Below are 20,679 nucleotides of genomic sequence, written 5' to 3'. Positions count from 1 at the left end.
TGGTCTAAATCTTACATAAAATTTTGTAGCAGAAGGAGGCATAAAGACACAGCTAAAGCCATAAGTCAAAACCTCCGGAACCATCTTACCTAGACTCCCAAAAGTATGTTCTTTCACAAAACTGTAGAGTTCTTTCATAACACAAACTTTACTCACTTTGATTTATCATTTCCTGTAGTATAAGTTCTCTAAAGCGATGGGCAATTAAGTTCTATTCATCACTATACTATGTAACTAACCTCAAGTTCTGATTCTGAGAAGCTATTGGGTAAGCAAAGGTTGAGGGGGAGCTTTTAAAGATTTTTTTTATAAGACTAGCAATGAGTTGTACTAAGGAGCATTTCACTCCTGTAGTTATAGGAGGTGATAGTATTTGAAAAATGGATGGGAAGAGGCAAAGTCTTGATCCCAAGAGACATTCTGAAACTTCCCCAGATGGCCTCAGCCAATGGTGTCAGATGGAAAGAGAAAGTCTATGACACGATGGACCCTGAGTGTCTGAAGTTGATGGAGTAGAAACACAGAAGTGGGCACTTCTTCCAGCAAAAAGACTAAGAGTTTCATGTAAAAAAAAAAAAAAAAAAAAAAAAAAAAAAAGAATAACAACACTGCCATAAAATTAGAAGAAAAAAAAAGTTACAAGGAGAGAATGAAACCGTGTGTATCCTGATAATCATTATAGCTCATGGAGAATTAAAGCCACCTTCCTTCCAAGGACAAAAATATTTCAGGCCAAATGTAGCAGCTCATCCCACACATAGTTACCACTGAAACCATCATCATCATTGTTGTCTCCAAACTCTGTGATTCCTCAATCTGCTCTCAGAGTCGTGGTCCATCACTGTCAGAAAAGCCCTAGTTCTCACTTGTTCTTCCACTTCCATCTTAGCTAACCTCTGTCTCCTTGGAGAGTGTTCCCTAACTCTCAATTCTAGAAATTTGACCTGCTCATTTTCCTTTATAACACACATCCCCAGATGCCACTGGCTGAGGCCATCTGGGGAAGTTCAGGAAGAGTCTTGGCATCATAAGCTGCCTCTCATCTTCAGATCTATTTTTCACATACTTCAGCCTCTCAAACCTGCAGTACTGAGGTACTTCTTAGAATGGCTTACTGCTGTTCTCACAGGTACCCAACACATCGCTGTCAAATTAAGCTATTTGTACTCATTTCTCAATTAAAAAAAATGGTTGACTCTAGGAAAAAAATTCTAATACCTAATAAATGACTGGTAAAAGTGACAGGAGAAGAGAGTCTTGGCCATTAGAAGGAAGATCGGAGTGAAGGCAGATCACGAATGACTGCAAGCCACACTGATGGTAGAGACACCAGAATCTCTTACAGGCAACAGCATCCTGAAGTAATGGTGTTTTGATATGAACCACACATCATTAAATATTCTCTTCCAACTGATCACAAAACTATGTATACTAACCACTGAGCATTTAAATAGAGTAGCATTAATTGGGAAACCACAGGTAAGTGATCTCTGCTAGCCTTTCTGGTCTCTGGGGTGGTGGATCTGCAACCGAACAGTAAAATAATAAAATAATAATAATAATAATAATAATAATAATAATAATAAATCTAAGCTAATGATTTTCCTTCAACAGGGAGACTGATTTTACTCCCAAAAGACATTTGGTCATTTCTAGAGGCTAGTTATCACCACTTAAGGGGAGACACTGCAAGCATCCAATAAATGCTCGATATTCCTCATCCCACAGTACAGTCCCTACCACACACACACACAGTCATACTACCCCAAATCCCAAGCTTGAGAAACCCTGCTCTGAGCTAAACAGTATTGGTCAACCTCCCTGTGAATGGTTGGTTGCAATGAGTTGAGACTCAAATGGTAGCAATAAAATACGAACAGAAATTTGCTGAGATACTGTTGGGAAGGGGGTTTATTTTGTTCGGATGAATTTTGTAATGTAGCCCTGGTATCACTATGTAGTCCAGTCTATCAACATTCACAGCAATCTTTCTGGCTCTGCCTTCTAATAGATATGTATTTCTATGTTGAGGTAAAATGATTTTTCTTACCTTAAAGAAGATGGATAAAATGCATTACATACTTTCCTGCTTGGGGGAAGAGGGTGGAAGGGGGAGAGGAGGAGTGGAGGGGGAGTAGTGTAGTGCATATTCTGTAAACTTTATTTCATTAGGGGTACCTTAATGCCTCTATCTCCCTTCCTATGGAAAAAGAGAAATAATGTTAGAAGGGAAGAGGATGTAGACCTCTTTCTACTTAATTCCTGCTGTTTAGAGTCATTGGGTTCTCTGGAAAAATATCAATCTCAGTCATCAGGCTAGCTAACAGTCCAGCAACAGCAAATGGAAACACAGAAGCAGTAAGAACCAGCAGCCTTCTTCCTCCCCTGTCCATCTCCTTGAAGCCTTCACTTTCTCTCTCTCTCTCTCTCTCTCTATATATATATATATATATATATATATATATCCCTCTCCCTCTCTCTCTCTCTCTCTATATATATATATATATATATATATCCCTCTCCCTCTCCCTCTCCCTCTCCCTCTCCCTCTCCCTCTCCCTCTCCCTCTCCCTCTCCCTCTCCCTCTCCCTCTCCCTCTCCCTCTCCCTCTCTCTCTTTCTTTCTCGGCTCTCATATTTATACACTCTCAGAGTTCCCAGATTTCCACTATCCGCAACTGGCAAAGACCATACCCTGCACGAGGCAATTATCAGCTGTGAATAAACTAAGGCCCAATATCCCACACTTGGGGTTAAAATAAAACCATGTTTATATAACAAAACTGAGTTTTTTAAAAAACCAAAACTTCCACTACAGAGAGGATAGAGGGATAGAGGGGTAATAATTAAAACATAGACATAGGTTCCTCTGCTGCTTTGAGACACATATGTGAGGCAGTAATGTCTAGAAGAGTGCCTGTCTGGAATCTGGGGACCTCAGAGTGATTAGCAGATGAAACTTAATGAGGCTGTAAAAGTAGGAGAATGGAAGTTACCTGCATCCTCATGGCATCTTTGAAACTCTAATTCACCAATCCTTGAGACTTCTTGTCATATGAAGTAATACATTCTATTACTATTAAAGAAATTATGGGGCTTTAAAATTGTTATTGAAAACACCCTAATGTATACATAGGGTGTATATATTTTTATTTAAAATATAAATATAAATTTTTATTAAAATGTATTTTTATTTTGTTTAATATGTTAAATAGAAAAAAATTAGCAAGAAAGTCTCTGGCCTCTTCTTTTGGAAACAAGCTTCGTAGTTGCCTAATAATAATTTTTTTCCACTTTCTGTGCTTGCAGAATATTAATGAATTAATTATAACAGGCCAATAAAAACAGTGAGGCTAACTTTTTCTATCAATGCATAAGGCGGTGTTCTCTAAATAAACCATCAAGACCTCTTGTGCTACTTTGAAATCTTTAAGAAGCTTGAATTTCCTGATGATTGCAATTTAGTTGGAAGAGCCTTCAGCATTAGCAGACCAGTCAATGTACCCTTCCTCTTGTTAAGTTCTTGCACACCTAATTAGCCGGCACCTGCTAAAGTAAGGAGGTGTTATCTGGCTAAAATAACCTTGTCACATAGCTTGCTAAAATGGTCTAGAGAATGGATTTTAATCAGACTTTAGTTCTTTAAAAAAGCCAGCAGCTTCTGGTGCAGTTTCTGAGATGGCTGACATTTTCTTAGCAGACATAATGATGCTTTCAATGCCATATCTTGCTTGAAAACACCAACAACACTTCAAAAGCATCTCTTTCTCACACACACATCCTTTCTCTCTCTCCCTCTCTCTCACATGTACACATGCACACACACAGAGAGACACTGAATGTTTAAATGTGATAAAAATTAAAATAAACTTGTATTTGTAACAGAGACCAATACCAAAAGCAGCATTCAGCATAAAGAAGTCCTTCTCCTTCCATGTTGATTACTGAGTAAGGAAAGTGAATGAGTTCCATCTGAGAAAAGACTGGGCCAGGCCAGAAGACCATCTATTCTAGTTTTATGCAATTCTTAACTCGACTGGTGGGAGAAAAGGACCCAGGAGAGGAGAAGCAACTGACTCAGGGGCTCTAGGAAGATGTCTACATACCAGTGACTGAACAACAGGGAAGAATTGCTGCCAAGGGGACAGGGACATTTAGTACACATAAATGAGAGCTGGAGGAGCACTGTATCAAAGCTTCAATTTGATTCGCACAGCACTTGCCTGTATTGTGATGTAAATACTTCCACCCTGGTCCATTTCAAACTAACATGTTGGAGTTGGGAAGAGAAATACAAAGCTGGTACTCAGCAGCTCCTGGGTGCTAGCTCCAGGAGACAGGAGCTTTTGACAAGGAGGCTACAATGAAGAGGAAGTAACAGATTATGTCCTTGGACTTTTTTCCTTCTCTGTAATATGATATCCATGACAGGAGGGTAAAGGAAGGACCACTAGGACCAGTGGCCTCCAGTTCAGGGGATAAGCAGAACTGAAATATAATTCTGAGCATATGTCAGCTTGATAACACTAGGGTAAAATATTTTGATTCTGTAGAAGTTAGGCATTAGGACGGGGTTGGCATAAATGAATAATCACTTGCCATGGGGACACTAACCCTACAGGGGCACATATGATCCATACAGGACCCTGGATACTTGATTCTTAGATAGTCCTTTTTCTTTGGAGATATGGTCCACAAGATGGCTGGTTTCTGAGCAATTAGTCTTGAATCTCTGACCAATGTGAAAGCTAGAAACTTACTGGTATTTCCCAAATACCTATTTTATGCGTACATTTTCTCTTCATAAACTACCAAGGTTTCTCCACCCTAAATAAACCTCAACCAATAGATAAGGGTCTTTCTTTTTTAACAAATAAGTGAGCTTTGATGATATCTCAGCAATTCTTTTCAGTGTCTTTGTAAGAAATTTTGGTTTTGGCTTTGTAGTTCAGCTTTTCATAGCTTTCTTCCTTGTGCTTTCATCACTGATCTTTACATCTGCTTGGGAAAGAGTCTGTAATGTACTTATTGAATAAATTGCCTCTGAATTGTGTGTGTGTGCATGTGTGAAAAAGAGAGAATTCATTTCTTTGAAGTTATTCTGCAAGAACATTCTGCTAGAGTTTTGGTCTCTCCCTTCCTGGGAGCTCTGAATTTACATTACGTGGCATCTTTACTCTTGTGGCTGTGACTGTTCATTTTGGCTCTTGTTTGTGGAAGAGTGAAATTCTAATACAAAGAGGACCATTTGTTCAAAAAGTGCCATTCTGAGGGCAAGAGAAATAATGAGATCATGTCCCGGTGATAGTAGGAAAAATTTGCAGTGCTGGAATGGGAGACTTGGGCAGAAGAAATGCCTGGTGCCTTCTGCTCTAACATTTTGTCAGTCTAGTCCTTGATCTCTGAGCTACAGATGCCTTTTTTTTTTCTTTTTTCTTTTTTTTTTTCAACGATGCCATTCCATAGCAATGGTACCTCTATGGGTCAGTTACAACAGGACTGCCAGGAAGACTTCCTATAGTTTAGCATTTCCTTCTACATGTTGCCTACAGTGATCAAAGTGTCTCTACCATATGGCAAGCTGCTGTCTCTGAGGTAGGGGTAGGTTTCAGTCTACAAAGAGAGAAGGAACCCCTTCCTTGACCCCCATCACCTCCTTCAGGCTCTGAAACTTCTTTCTTCATGTCCTGTAATCCTTGATGTTTGAGGCTTCCTCTCAAGCCTCTTGTAGTTAAATGGAAAATGACAGATATGGCTGCATAGGCCTTTTCCTTCCCTCTCCTTTGCTATGTTTGGCCTCCAATTCCACTCTGCTTTAGATTTCTTAGTTGTCAATTTATGTCATGTCTGATGATTGCTGTGGTTTGTATTCACCATCTAATTGCCTGAAGGGCTCAGAACCCTGACAACCCTGTTCTTTTATTATCACCTTTTAGGGACATGGATGTAAAGACTGAAGTCATGGGGGAAGGCAGAAGACACATCAGTAAAGCAGAAAACACCAAGCTGAAAAATAATAATTATGGGAGCACAGTTACTGCTCGAAAATATCAACTATAGTCATCAACTTTACTAATTTCTTCCCTCACATCACTTAACACATTATATACATTTAGTTTTTTTTTTTTTTTTTTTGTTCTCTCTTTTCTTCAAAAGCCTTTGCACAGGTAACTCAGTGATAGCAATTTATTTATTTATTTATCTATTTATTTATTTATTTATTTATTTATTTTATTTTTTCACACTGTTAAAGCGTCCAATTGCAAAATTCTCACATTGTGTAGGTTTCTTTCAGTATTTCTTCAAATGAGTCTAACATCTCATTTTTGGCCAATTTAACACATGCACTTGCTTCTCTCTCTTTTTTCTTAAATCTTTTAGAACTTGTTCCATATGGCCTTAGCATTTATAGACTCTTTTTTTTTTCCTGTGGGATAAGTCCATTGAGTTTTCCATTCCATTCTTCAGCTTTTTGAGAGCACAGGTTTATGCTCTCTTGAAAATCAGAATTTTCATCCAAAATTTCAAAAGAGATTCTGAAGTTTCTTCCATTTCTTTTTTTTTTTTTTTAATGCAGTTTATTCAGGAACCTTGAACAATCATCTGACCCTGAGGAAAGCCAGCCCACAGCTTAAATAGCCTCTGGGTAGCCAACCCCAGCATGCCACATGGGCAATGCAGATAGGACCACATACATGGAAGCAAGCCAGATCCTCAGCCTTAGCCAAATGTGGAGTTGTTCTTGACAGAGAGCACTCACCTTCGGGAAGGTGGAAGGCGGAAACCAGGTCCATCTTTAAGGCGCGGCATTACACAGCTCTCTACAGTTCCCCCTTTTTGTTTTAGAAACATCAGGCAAGAGTAGAGGTCTGATCTCTAATATTAGAAATAAATTGGGACTTTGTACTGATGTTCATTTAGGTGTCATCCACCCAAAGAGCATCAGACCCGTCTGATACCTTTTTCTCAGAGGCAGGACCTGGGGCATCAACCCGCATGCATCCAGACATGCTCTTCTCTGGGTCCAAAGCGGCTGACCCTGAGTGCAGTGCTTAGCCTCGCATCCTGAGCTTAACATTTTGGCTTTTTATGGTAGCCAACCATGCTTGGGGAGACTGTCCTGCTTCAATGGCTGTAAAGTCCTGAATGGTCATGGCTGCATTACACTGTTGTGAGACTCTAATCTTGCATATATACTCTAATCTTGCATATATACTCTAATCTTGCATATATAGGCAAACTAAGGAGACCAACACCAGAAGGCCTGCTAACACTCCCATGCCCGCCCATTCCTTCAGATGATTCATGGCTGCAGCAATCCATGATGATAATCCTGTGGCTAGTCCTGCATCCACTCTGGTAGAATTTACCATGACAATGGCCACTCTCAGCTGCTCCATCGTAGTATCGAATTCTCCAGTCCAATTACCTAAAATATAGCTGGACAATTGTTTAGACAGATTTGCAGCACAGGGAAAATTCTCATGTTGTATGCTACTGACTCAAAGTCCAGCATACTTCCATTAACAGCCAAGTTGAGTGATTTGCCATAGGGTATCAATTTGCTCCTGCACGAGGTCAATCCTCTGATTAAATACCATCAAGCCTTCTTTTAGTTGAGCATTAATTCCTTTTTGTACAACTAAGGCATGAGCTACATTGGCTAAAAGGTTATTCAGGATCTGAGCAGTCTGCACAGTATGACTCCTGGCTAATGCCCCGGTGGTAGCTCCAACAGGGGCCAATGAGATGGCAGTAACAATGGCAGCTGTAATTCCAAGATCCCTTTTCTGTCTGAAGAGAGTCATAGCATGAGAGGCATCAACGGGCACAGGCACCCAGCAAGGCATGCGAGTAACCAGCTAGTAAATTTACTAGCATTCCAGCATTGGGCAAAAAAGCAAGTATCATCACCACAATTACTTGGCTCTATCTGGGTAATAATGAATAAAAATGGGGGATATAGACAAACAGGTGTGGGCTTATAGGAAATATTATGAGAAGCCTTAACCCCCTCATTGGAACATCCTGCATCAGTTCTAGAACTAGCAGTGGTGGTGTCCGAGGTCTGAGTAGGTTCAGGAGACCATTGCCCCGAGGGGCGAGACATGCTCCATGTAAATTGAGTAACTCCATGTTTTGCTCCACTTTTGAAAGTCATTTAAGGATCTTAAATTATTTTTTTCCCTTTCTTTTTTAAATTTTTCCTCAATTACACTTTATTCATTCAGCATTTCCCCCATAAGCCCTACCCTCCTCCCCTCCCAATCACACGCTCCCTCCTCCCTCTGCATGCATGACACTCCCCAAGTCCACTGATAGGGTAGGTTCTCCTCTCCTTTCTGATCTTAGTCCATCAGTTCACATCAAAAGTGGCTGCATTGTCCTCTACTATGACCTGGTAAGGCTGCTCCCCCTTAGGAGGAGGTGACTAAAGAGCAGGCCAGTCAGTTCATGTCAGAGGCAGTCCCTCTTCACATTACTATGTAACCCAATTGGACTCTGAATTGCCCTGGGCTACATCTGTGCAGGGGTTCTGGGTTATCTCTATGAATAGTCCTTGGTTGGAGTATGAGTCTCTGGGAAGTTCCCTGTGTTCAAATTTTCTTGTTCTGTTGCTCTCCTTGTGGAGACCCTGTCCTCTCCAGCTCTTACTATTTCCCAGTTCTTACATAAAATTCCATTCACTCTGCCCATCAGTTGACCATCAGGTTCAGCATCTGCTTTGGTAGTCTGTAGGGCAGAGGCTTTCAGAGGCCCTCTGTGGTAGGTTCCTAGGTTGTTTCCTGTTTTCTTCTTCTTCTGATGTCCATCCTCTTTGCCTTTCTGGATGGGGATTGGACATTTTAGTTAGGGTCCTCTCTCTTGCTTAGTTTCTTTAGATGCACAGGTTTTAGTGGGTTCGTCCTATGTTGTATGTCTATATGAGTGAGTATATACCATGTGTGTCTTTTTGCTTCTGGGACAACTCTCTCAGGATGATCCTTTCCAGATCCTACCATTTACCTGCAAATTTCATGATTTCCTTATTTTCCATTGCTGAGTAATATTCCATAGTGTAGATGTACCTCCTGTATACAAAAGACAAAAGAGCTGAGAAAGAAATTAGGGAAACAACACCCTTCACAATAGCCACAAATGACATAAGGTACCTCGGAGTAACCCTAACCAAGGAAGTCAAAGACTTGTATGAAAAAAATTTCAAGTCTCTGAAGAAAGAATTAGAAGAAGATATGAGAAGATGTTCCCCATTTTTTAAGTGGATGAAATGGTTTGCTGCTTTTCAGCTTCTTTAGTTCTTTATATATACTGGATATGAGTCCTCTGTCAGATAAAGGGATGGTGATGATTCTTTCCCAATCTGTAGGCAGTCGCTTTGTTTTGATGACTGTGTCCTTTGCTTTACAGAAGCTTTTCAATTTCATGAGGTCCCATTTATTGATTGTTGCTCATAGAGCCTGTGCTGTTGGTGTTCTGTTCAGGAAGTTTTCTCCTATAGCAATGAGTTCTAGGGTATTCCCCACTTTTTTTTCTAGCCAATTTAATGTGTCTGATTTTATGTTGAGGTCTTTGATCCACTTGGACTTCAGTTTTTTGCAGGGTGATAAGTATGGATCTATTTTCATTTTTCTACATGTAGACATCCAGTCAGAGCAGCACCATTTGTTGAAGGATGTTATCTTTTTTCCATTGTATGGTTTTGGCATCTTTGTAAAAAATCAGGTTTCCATAAGGGTGTGTGTTTATTTCTGGGTCTTCTGTTCGGTTCCATTGATCCACCATTCTGTTTCTATGCCAGTACCATGCAGTTTTTATAACTGTTGCTCTATAGTACAGCTTGAGATCAGGGATGGAGATACCTCCAGAAGATCTTTTATTGTAGAGGATTGTTTTAGGAATTCTTGGTTTCTTCTCATTCCATACAAAGTTGAGTATTTCTCTTTCCTGGTCTGTAAAGAATTGTGTTGGCAATTTGATGGGAATTGCATTAAATCTGTAGATTGCTTTTGGTAAGGTGGCCATTTTTACTATGTTAATCCTGCCAAGCCATGAGCATGGGAGATCTTTCCATCTTCTGTTATCTTCTTCTAATTCTATCTTCAGACTTTTGAAAGTTTTTTCATACAAGTCTTTGACTGGCATGGTTAGGGTTGTACCAAGGTATTTTATGTTATTTGTGGCTATTGTGAAGGGTTTCGCTTCTCTAATTTCTTTCTCAGCCCTCTTGTCTTTTGTATACAAGAGGGCAACTGATTATTATTATTTTTTGAGTTAATTTTGTATCCGGTCACTTTGCTGAAGGTGATTTTCAGCTGTAGGATTTCCCTGGTAGAGTTTTTGGGGTCAGGCATGTATATTATCATATCATCTGCAAATAGTGATAATTTGACTTCTTCCTTTCCCATCTGTATCCCCTTGATCTCCTTCAACTGTCTTATTGCTCTAGCAAGGACTTCCAGCACTATGTTGAAGAGATATGGGGAGAGTGGACAGCCTTGTCTTGTCCCTGATTTCAGTGGGATTGCTTTAAGTTTTTCTCCGTTCAGTTTGATGTTGGCTATAGGTTTGCTGTATATTGCCTTTACTATGTTTAGATATGTGCCTTGTATCCCTGATCTCTCCAATACTTTAAACTTGAATGGATGTTGGATTTTGTCAAAGGCTTTTTCAGCATCTAGGGAGCTTATTATGTGTTTTTTTTCTTTCAATTTGTTAATATGGTGGATCACATTGATGGACTTTCGTATATTGAACCACCCCTGCATACCTGGGATGAAGCCTACTTGGTCATGGTGAATGATATCTTTGATGTGTTCTTGTATTCGGTTTGCGAGTATTTTGTTGAGTATTTTGGCATCAATGTTCATAAGGGAGATTGGTCTGAAGTTCTCTTTTTTGGTTGGGTCTTTGTGAGGTTTAGGTACCAAGGTGACTGTGGCTTCATAGAATGAGTTTGGTAATGTTGCTTCTGTTTCGATTTTGTGGAATAGTTTGAAGAGAATTGGAGTTAGCTCTTTTTTGAATGTCTGGTAGAATTCTGTGCTGAAACCATCAGGTCCTGGGCTTTTTTTGGATTGGAGACTTTGATTACTGCTTCTATTTCCTTGGGGGATATAGGACTATTTAATTGATTTACCTGGTCCTGATTTAGCTTTGGTAAGTGGAATTGATCAAGAAAATTGTCCATTTCATTTAAATTTTTCAAATTTTGTTGCTTGTAGACTTTTGAAGTATGTCCTAATGATTGCTTGGATTTCCTCAGTGTCTGTAGTTATGTCCCCCTTTTCATTTATTTTGTTGATTTCTATGGTGTCTTGCTGCCTTTTAGTTAGCTTGGCGAAGGGTTTGTCTATCTTGTTGATTTTCTCAAAGAACCAGCTCTTGGTTTCATTGATTCTCTGAATTGTTTTATTTGTTTCTAATTGATTGATTTCAGCCCTGAGTTTGATTATTTCCAGCCGTCTGCTCCTTCTTGGTGTGTCTGCTTCTTCTTTTTCTAGGGTTTTTAAGTGAGCCATTAAGTTGCTTGAATGCGCTGTCTCAAATTTCTTTTTAAAGGCACTTAGTGCTATGAACTTTCCTCTTAGCACTGCTTTCATTGTGTCCCACAAGTTTGGGTATGTTGTGTCTTCATTTTCATTGAGTTCTAGGAAGACTTTAATTTCTTTCTTTATTTCTTCCCTGACCCAGCTGTCTTTTAGTAGCAAGTTGTTCAGTTTCCATGTATGTGTAGGCTTTTTGCTATTTCTATTGTTACTGAGGTCCAGCTTTATTCCATGGTGATCCAACAAGCTACAAGAGATTATTTCAATCTTCCTGTATTTGTTGAGGGTTGCTTTGTGGTCTATTTTGGAGAAGGTTCCATGAGGTGCTGAGAAGAAGGTAAATTCTTTTGTGTTTGGGTGTAAGGTTCTGTAATGTCTGTTAGGTTCATTTGATTAATGACCTCTGCTAGAGATATTGTTTCTTTTTTTAAATTCTGTTTTGTTGACCTGTCCTTTGTTGAGAGTGGGGTGTTGAAGTCTCCCACTATTAGTGTGTGGGGATCTATATGTGGTTTAAGTTTTATCAATGTTTCTTTCACAAATGTGGGTGCCCTTGTATTTGGGGCATAGATGTTCAGGATTGTGATGTCTTCTTGGTGGAATTTTCCCTTGATGAGTATGAAGTGTCCTTCCCCATCTCTTTTGATTAATATTGGTTGAAAGACTATGTTATCAGATATTAGAATGGCTACTCCTGCTTGCTTCTTGCATCCATTTGCTTGAAAAGCCGTCTTCCATCCCTTTACCCTCAGGTAATGTTTATCTTTGTGACTTAGGTGTGTTTCTTGTATTCAACAGATTGCTGGGTTTTGTTTACGCATCCATTCTGTTAGTCTGTGTCTTTTTATTGGAGAATTAAGTCCATTGATATTGAGAGAGAGTAATGACCAGTGGCTGTTAGATCCTTTGAATTTGATGTTGGCTGTGGTCATACTATTGTGTGCTTGGTTGCTTTTTGTTTTACTGTAGTGGGGTTATTTATTTCCTGTGTTTTCATGAAAGTAGCTAGCTTTCTTGGGTTGTATTTTCCCTTCCGTGTCTTCTGTAATGCTGGATTTGTTTGTAGGTATTGTTGAAATTTGTTTTTGTCATTGAATATCTTGTTTTCTCCGTCTATGAGAACTGAGAGTTTTGCAGAGTATCGTAGCCTGGGTTGACATCTGTGTTCTCTTAGGGTCTGCATGATATCTGTCCAGGCCATTCTGGCTTTCATAGTCTCTGTTGAAAAGTCAGGTGTGATTCTAATGGGTTTGCCATTATATGTTACTTGGCCTTTTTCTCTTGCAGCTTTTAGTATTTTTTCTTTGTTCTGTATAGTTAGTTTTGATTATTATGTGACAGGAGGATTTTCTTTTCTTGTCTAATTTATTGAGTGTTCTATAGGCCTCTTGTATTCTTATTGTCCTTTCCTTTAAGTTGGGGAAATTTTCTGCAATGATTTTGTTGAAAATATTTTCTGGGCCTTGGAGGAGGGAATATTCTTTTTCCTCTATTTCTATTATTCTTAGGTTTTGTCTTTTTATGTTGTCTTGAATTTCTTGGATGGTCTGTGTCAGGAATTTTTTAGATTTAACATTTTCTTTGACAGATACATCTATTTCTTCCATTGTATCTTCCTCACCTGAGATTCTTTCTTCCATTTCTTGTAGCCTATTGGTTATGCTAACCTCTGTAGTTCCTGCTTTCTTCCCTAAGTTCTTTCTCTCCACAATTTTTTCCATTTGTGTTCTTTTTAATTTTTCCAATTCTATCTTCAGGTCTTGAGCTATTTTGTTAGTTTCCTTCCCCTGTCTGACTGTATTTTCATGTTTTTCCGTCAATTCCTTCAGCTGTTTGTTTGAACAATCCACTGTTTCTTTTATTTCATTCAGTGATTTAAGCATTTCCTCTTTAAAGGCTACATACCGTTTGGCTTCAGCTTCTATTTCTTTTCGTATTTTATTTGTTTCCTCTGTTATCATCTTCTTGAGCATAGATGTTAGGTCGTCTCCTTGAATTTCATTTATGTTGGGGTGTCTAGGGCTATTTGCCCCTGGATAACTGGGTTCTGAAGATGCCATAATGCTCTGGCTTTTGTTGGTTGAACTTTTAGGCTGTCCTCTACCCATTGGGCTATCTTAGTTGTTTGAATTTAGTTTCTGGTTGTTCGTGGACTGTTGTAGTGGAGAGAATCCCTTTGGCAGGAAGATGGTTTTTCCTCAAGGAAGCCTTCCCAGCTTTTTGGGTATAGTCCCTGGATGTCTGGTGTTTTTCAGGAGTTGCTACAGCTCACCTCAGGCACAGAGACCTGGGTGGTAACTGTGGTCCTGATTAGTTAAGTGGGCTCTCCTCTCACTGGGAGAAGTCCTGGGGACAGCTGCCCTCCTTCTGGATTTCTTGCTGTAAATTTAGTGATCAGCTGTGGTAATCTGTGGCGGGTGAGTACTGCTCTGGTGTCTTGGGGCACTCTGTTCTGTCTGTTTACAATCTGCAGTCAGCTAGACTTTCCCTAGGTGACCCCAGCAGCACGGTTTCTTCCTTTTCTGTGGGGTCTTCTCTGGACAGGGCTTCCCAGTCCCTGTTGTACTGGGGCGCGCAGCTTGTCTGTACCACTGCTGAGCTGAGTGCAAAGCTCTCTGCGCGCGGCAGGAGCTCGGCTGTGATGGCGGCAGAGACGTTCCGGGGAAAGACTGGGTGACCTGCGATCAGACCCGCAACCCTGCTTCCCTCTGGGGTCCCCCCGTGACTTGGACTCCCAGTCTCAGGTACACTTGTGCCCACGGATCAGGCTGGGAATGTGGCTGGGACACGCACGCTTGCAACTCCAGCCCGGAGATCCAAAGCCTGCTTTACCCGGGATTTCTTCCCGGTTCTGGCTGGGTTGCCGTGAGTGGACCTGACTGATTCCCACACTGTGGGAGCCTCCCCTCACTTGGGAAACACGATCAATATAGTTTCAGGGCCCCGAGTTCAGTCTCCTGGTCTCTGCACGGAAAGTGCTGTCCTGCTCCTCATAAGTGCTTTTTCCTGGCGCCGCCATCTTGGCTCCCCCAGTTTTTTCCATTTCTGCCATGCATTTTGAATTGTGTTTTGGTAGCAGTCTTGTGTGTTTTGTCACACCTTCTAAAGTTTAAATCACTCTTATGCTTTCAAACACATCTTAATTTGTTTTGAACGCCTGTGCCTTTTCCTTCTTAAGTTTCTGGTTTTAAACTGAAGGAAAGAACTGGAAAAGCCCAAGTCATTATCAAATGGTGCTTTCATTAAACTGAGTAAAGTTCCCTCATACTCTTTTCTTCTCTCCTGAGGGGACCTGAATTTTCACAGATAGTATATTATTGGGGCACCTGATGCACTCTAAGGGTACTTCTAGAATTAGTAGCAATATTTGCCAATTAGTAAACTTCTGGTTTTGCTGATAATGTCATGTAAGATTTTCTTATTTATTTATTCATTTATTTGGCTGTGTTATCCTACCCCAACCCTCTTCAGACAGGGGATCACTCTGAAATTGTTGATCTGTGCCACCTAGCCAGGCTGGTTTGTGAGTTTTTAATTCTAAGTTTTCCATATTACCCTTACAACTTTTATTATAAATTTTAGATATAAAAAATGATAAAACTATATTTTTAAGGTAATCCTTAGATTCACAACACGGTTGAGTGGGAAGGGGATCAAGTTCCCTTCCATGCATTGTACCCTCCACCATTTAAAACACAGGGGTGCATTTGTTACAGGGATGAACTGACACTTGCACATCATTTCACCAAAAGTTCAATATTTACATCAGAGCTGTCACTTGGTGTCATACATTCTCCAAGTTTGGTCCATTGTGTAATGATATGCAAGCATCATTATGGTATTGCACAGAGTAGCTTCACTGCCCCAAAGCACCTCTTCTGCTTGACCTGTTCATCCTTCCCTACCATATCCCTGATGATCAGTGATTTTTTTCCATACTTTTACCTTTCTCAGAAGTGTATCTAATATGTAGTTTTTTCTTATCTCTTTTTTAAACTTCTGTTTTTGTTTGTTCGGTTCAATTTTACAGTACTAGTGATTGAACCCAGCTCTTTTTTAGAAAAGTAGCATCAGTCACAAACCTCAGTAGATGTAATGTAAAGTGCTAGTAAAACATTGGCTCTTTTCCTCTTGTAAATATTTTATTCTGAAGTCCAGAACACTTATACTGTCTATAAAACTAAGGATAAAAATTCCTCATTGTGTTAATCAAGGTTCTCTGGAGGAAAAGAACTGGTAGAATGCATGTATATTTTAAAGAGGGATTTTATTAGCATGGCTTACAGATTATAGTCCAGCTAGTCCAACAATGACTCTCTAACCAGCAGAAAGTTCAAGAATGCAATAGTTGTTCAGCTCACAAAACTGGATGTTTCAGCTGGTCTTCAGGCTCAAATGTAGTGAAGGAATGAAGTTGCCAGGAACATAGAGGGCAAACAGGCAAAAACAAAGAGTATTCTTCTGTGTCCTTTATATAGGCTGCCACCAGAAGGTGTGGCCCAGACTTAAGGTGGTTCATCTTACCTCAAAAGGTCTAGATGTAGGGTGTGTCTTCCTACTTCAAATAATTTAATTTAAAAAAAAAATCTCTTACAATTGTATGAGCTGCTTGGGTTTTAGTTCATTCTAGATGTAGTAAAATTTACAACAAAGAATGGTCACCACAAATCCACCACTTGTCAAGCTGAAACACAATCATATCTTCTTATGTCATGCTTAATGTCCAAATGAAAACAATAACCAGGTCATAATTATGCACAATATGATATAACTATCACATAGACAACCACAAATGCATTATAAATTTTAGAATGGGTGCACATGTCCTTTGAAGGACATTCTTTTAGTATATTAAAGCTTAAATATGATAACTACTCATCTTCTTTTAACTGATATTATATCACATGATAAAGAAATCAAGGAAAGAAAACACAAATGTCTGCACACAAGCACCTTCTTAACAATATGACAGAAATGTTTCTCAGTTATATAACCCTCATTTCTGTAACTGGTCATGTGGCCTTATTTATTTATGACTACCTTCCTCTACTACCCATACTGTATTTCCTCGATTATGAAGAAGCAATCCAATTTCCCCCATCACCCTCCGAAAAATGTTGTTCTTTCCTAGCCTGTTAGATTAATGGCATCAGAAAGCCAAAGTGCCCAGAGGAAAGTCAGAGCTCCCAGGTCACTGGAATGTTTGTTGTGTCTCCTGGCAGGAGTGGTTCCTGCCAGAGTGCTTCACCCAGGGAATGGTACCTTATCTGGGGCTCAGTGTTGCTCTCTGCTGTTGGCAGATATGGCACTCAGCAGCAGCTATAACCAGGTCAGCTTTGGTGAGCAGAAGTCCATGTTGCTGAGCCCATGTATAACTTTCATCTCTGCCATCATGAGAACTTCAGTCATGGCCCACTAGGCAATGACAAGGATGGCCGGCAAAAGAGACTAGAAAGTTTATTTCTTCACTGGCATTAGAGGCTACTTCTTTAGGATTCCAGAATGCACTGAAGACAAGATGAGATGTCTAGTCTTGTGAACTCAACAACTGTTGGATTATTGGACGTTTTGCTTATAGATAGACATTGTTGGAATAATCAGACCACAGTCTGTCAGCCACTCTAACAAATCCTGTACATTTGGGATGCTGGAAGGAAGACACCCCAAATCCTCCTCTAGTCTCATCATACCTGTGATAAGACATGCACACCTGCACATATCACACACAAACATACACACACACACACACACACACACACGCATTGAAACAAACAGAAAAGTGTGGAGACAGCTTATGAATGGGAAGCAAAGTGCCGCAATCATCCAATTCAGACAAATCATCTACAAAGCAATTGTGGTGATGTTAGGTTTTATCTAGGATGTGGACAAAGCTGCTAGGTTGGTTGCCTGGTTTCAGAATATAGACTAAAACTCACATCACATAAAATCACCCAGACACATCTCTGCTCCTGGACTTTGTAAAAGTCAAACCCACTAAAGAAAATAAATACAGCACAGAGTAGACAATTGTAAATGCTCAAAGGTTGCCTACTGGATTTAAGTTCATAAAGGGACCCACAGCTAATTATTTTGTGAATTGTTCTAAGTATATAGTGCTCCTGAGAAGGCTAAGGATGCGCTTGTTGGAAACCGCAAAGGAGTTTGTGGAAGGTACGGTCCCATATAGAGTTCACCCTGTGGCTATTAGAGTCCAGCCTTACAAATCCAGTAAGGGATTATCTGAATCTACCTCTGATCCATCATTCTCATCTAGAAGGATGATACCAAAGGAATTCAGCCCCTTAGCTCCCTTATTCTATGACTTTCGATGGGAAATGGCCTGAAAAAGAGCATTACACCCCCCCAAAGCCGCACACACACACACACACACACACACACACACACACACACACACAGGGGAAATAAGAGAAAAGTAAGAATTTACACCCTGTGTGCCTTTAGTCATAGCTGTGTTGCTCTCTGGCCACACCTGTGGCTGGTGACCCTCTTCCAAGTTTCAGCTTCTTGTGTCTCAGGTAAGACTGCTCCTTACCTTGTCTCTTCAGGTTTACAGTAGCAACAGGTTCCAGCTGTGGCTAATTCCTGATCTTTCCCCAGCCTTTGATGGATCTCTTAACCCAGCTCACAGTCCTGAAAACAGTGTCGCCATTAAACCCTTCAGCACAGCTCAGCAAGTGGGTCATCTGTTGCAGAGACTGAATGCTACAAAGGCTCATATTCCAGTAGGAAGATAACTCTGTACTTGTTACCAACAAGTCTTACTACTCGACCTTACCAAGTAGGTCACGTTCCCACAGTCTGGACAAATGTAGAAAATGGCCTTTTTTCTGCTGGAGATAAAGGATGCCTCTGCTTCTTCCAGTATCTACTCTCTAAATTCTCTCACTGGTACCAGAGCTCAACCTTTCCTCCCCATTCCTTACTATAGCTGCCTTCTCCCTGAACACTAGATTCATTGTCTCTATTATAAATCCTTTTCCCAACATTCTGGACCAATTTCCTTTTATGTCAACTACCCCTCTTGTGATTTAGTCTACTTCCAAATGGGATTAGGACTTCTAATTGTGGCGATCAAAGTAGAAAGAGGAAAGACAGGAAAAGGAAAGAAGGGCTCATAGCAGGTCTGCCTTGGGGTTGATTAATCTCTAGTGTCACCAGATCTCACAGTTTAGGTTAGGTACTATGGCAGTCCTTCCTGCAATGGCTAGAGACTTTGCTAAACAGGACCTCTGATAGCCTGGCCCAAAGTATATGTGATTCTGGGAAGAAAAAGAGAAAAAGTAAAGCAGGGTGGTGGTGAATGCCTTTAATCCCAGCACTCATGAGGCAAAGGCAGGTGGAGTTCAAAGCCAATCCGGTATACAGAATGAGTTCCAGGACAGCCAGGGCTACACAGACAAACCTCATCTTAGAAAACCAAGAGAGAGAAGAAAGAACAATTTCCTTGAGAAACAAGAACCTGACACTCATCTTTTGAGAGTAGGGTTGACATAGGACATGAAATTGAAGCCTAAGCTGGCCTGAGACACTAACAACCCTCACAATTCAGCCTCTCAGGTGCAGAAGTTGGATGCATGGAACACCCCAACCACCTTGAGTTTAGCAATGAAGAATAGATGAGCTTAAACCACATATAAGAAAAAAAGAAGGAATTCCAGGACATTGGGTGAGACTGTGCACAAAGGGTGTGAAAATACAGCATTTGGGAAGAAATTACTGTGCCAATTTGATGTTAGAAAGAAAAGGAGCCAGACATAGCTCACACCTACAGTTCTAGCATTGGGGAGACTTGATGCAGGCAGATTGCCATGACTTTAAAGTTGACCTTGGTTATACATTAAGTCTCAAGCCATCATGGGCTACAGATAAAGTAAGTTCTAAGCCAGCCTGGGCTATAGATACAGAAAATTCCAAGCAAGCCTGGGCTACAAGGTAAGACTTTATCTTTTAAAAAAAGTTAAACAAACCAAGCTGAGCCTGGTGGCACATGCCTTTAATCACAGCACACAGGGTGGATCTGAGTTCTAAGCCAACTGCTATACATATTGAGTGGCAGGCCAGACAGCGCTTCAGAAGGAGACCCTTCCCCCCCCCCCCACACACACAAGTAGAAGGCACACATGCCATAACAAGGGTTTTAAAGGCATCTTCAAACACTCCTGTCTGGATTTTAGAATTCCACATACTAGGTGGGCTAAAAGGGAAGAGAGTATGACAAGCTAAAAAATAAATTCAGACATCTAGACATCAGATTGTTCAGGGCTGTGTCAGGCAATGGTTCTTGAGTTCAAGGCAGATGAAAAATAATTGCCTGTAATGAGCTAAATATGGTTGAAAGGGGAAATTAAGTCTTCAAATTGAGCATGTACGGAGACTGAGAATGGTTTTGGATGAGAACAGGGAATTCTTTCACAAAGGGGTGTTGGGAAGAAAGACGGGGTTAGTGCATCTACATGGCATCGGGCACCTGTGGAACTGGGGGCTGAACTGAAGGGGTTCTGAGACCTAAGCTCTGAGTAATCAGCTCTCATGGAAAGGCTGCACATTAAGTCAGCTGGGCAATAAGCCATACCCTGTGACTCCATGGACCTCAAGGACCTCAAGAAGTGGAATAAGTCAGGCACAGAAAAACATACAAAATTTAACATATGAATACAATCTGAAAAGTCAAACTGAAGCAGAGAGCAGAACAGTGAGCAGCACAAGCTGGGCTGGAGGAAGACATCAGTAAACAGACACAATTGTAGTTACATGGGAGGAATAAATCCAAGAGATCTGATGGAGTTAATAACAATGAATCACCTAATTGAAAGTCACTAAGACAATAGGTTTTAGTGATCCACCAAAAAAAAAGTAAGTCAAATACGAAATATCTCATTTTATCCATTTTGTAATGTATATATATATATATATATATATATATATATATATTTAAATACATTCTGCCCACCACAAACATATTTTGTCAATGAAAGAGAAATATTTAAAATAGTGACAAATTGAGCCTTTGAATATGCCCATCTTTCTAAAGCTTAGAGAAATCACTTTTGAGGGCTTCATTGCAGACAACATCAAAGAAATGGGAAAAAAATAGAGAGAAATGGAACAACACA

Source organism: Meriones unguiculatus, chromosome 9, assembly GCF_030254825.1.
Source record: "Meriones unguiculatus strain TT.TT164.6M chromosome 9, Bangor_MerUng_6.1, whole genome shotgun sequence".
NCBI lineage: Eukaryota > Metazoa > Chordata > Mammalia > Rodentia > Muridae > Meriones > Meriones unguiculatus.
The sequence above is the reverse complement of the archived record's forward strand: the minus strand, read 5'-3'. Positions refer to the sequence as shown.